The sequence below is a fragment of the Quercus suber genome, unplaced genomic scaffold (assembly GCF_002906115.3).
Source record: "Quercus suber isolate HL8 unplaced genomic scaffold, Cork oak 2.0 scaffold_247, whole genome shotgun sequence".
In the NCBI taxonomy this organism is placed as follows: domain Eukaryota; kingdom Viridiplantae; phylum Streptophyta; class Magnoliopsida; order Fagales; family Fagaceae; genus Quercus; species Quercus suber.
In genome coordinates this window covers 472,108-473,382 of record NW_027069703.1, presented here as the reverse complement: position 1 = coordinate 473,382, position 1,275 = coordinate 472,108, and positions in this window count along the sequence as shown.

Sequence of the window (1,275 nt, the reverse complement as noted above, 5' to 3'; positions counted from 1 at the left end):
CCCTGTTTGTCATGGATAAAGAACAATCATTAATCATACCTCCTTTATTTGATGGCACTAACTATGCATACTAAAAAGTACGCATGAGAACTTTCTTGCAGTCTTTAGATGAAAAGGTGTGGCAAGTTGTAGAGATTGGTTGGAGCAAGCCAAAAGAAGAGCCAGCCGATTGGAATGATGCCAAGATCAAGGCGGCAAACTTCAACAATAGAGCGTTGAATGCCTTATTTAGCGCAGTCACCAATAAGGAGTTCAAGAAGATATCCTCTACTGAAACTGCAAATGAAGCATGGACCATCCTCTAGACAACCTATGAGGGTACAAAGGCTGTCAAGGATTCAAAGTTTCAAAGGCTCACTACAAGTTTTGAAGAAATAAAGATGAAGGAGGATGAGTCGTTTGATAAGTTCTATGCCAAGCTCAAGGACATAGTAAACTCAGCCTTCAATTTTGGGGAAACCATCCCTGAACCCAAGATTGTAAAAAATGTGCTCAGATCGCTACCCAAGAGATTCCATGCGAAGATTACTGCTATAGAGGAATCAAAGGACATTGACAAGATTCCTTTAACTGAGCTGGTTGGAAACTTGCAGACCTACGAGATAGGATTATCTAGGATTGGCAAAACGGGTAAAGGCAAGAGCATGGCCTTGAAGGCAAAGAGCAGTGATACAGATGAGTCTTCCGATGATGAAGATTCCAAGATGAAGTCCTACATTACAAGGCAGTTCAAGAAGTTTATGAATAATTCCAATGGGAAGAGCTTCAATAAGGACCGCAGACGATCCAGTTCTTTCCAGTCTAAGGTGCAAGACAGAGGGAAAAAGGATGCTAAGGAAGGCGGTCAGCACACTGTTCCTGTAGGACCAAAGTGTTTTGGATGTCATGGATTTGGTCACATGAAGCATGAATGCCCAACATATCTCAAGAGCATTGGGAAAAGTAAGGCACTTGCTACAACCTTGAGTGACACTGAGCCCGAAGATGATTCCGATAATGAGAATGACAGAATCTTAAATGCCTTCACTGCCACAGTCAATCCTACTAAAGGGATTGTTGAAGAAGTGGACGAAGAAGAAGAACTGGTGGAGTCAAAATTCGAGAAGATGGATGATCAAGATGATATCCATTTAGCCTATGAGAAGCTTTACAAGCTCTCCAAGAAGTATGAGAAATTTTATAGGCTAGCCACCAAGAAGCTTAGTGATGTGGAACTTGATCGTGAAGAGTTGTCCACAAAGTTTGATGAGGCGAATCAAACTATTGGAGCACTGA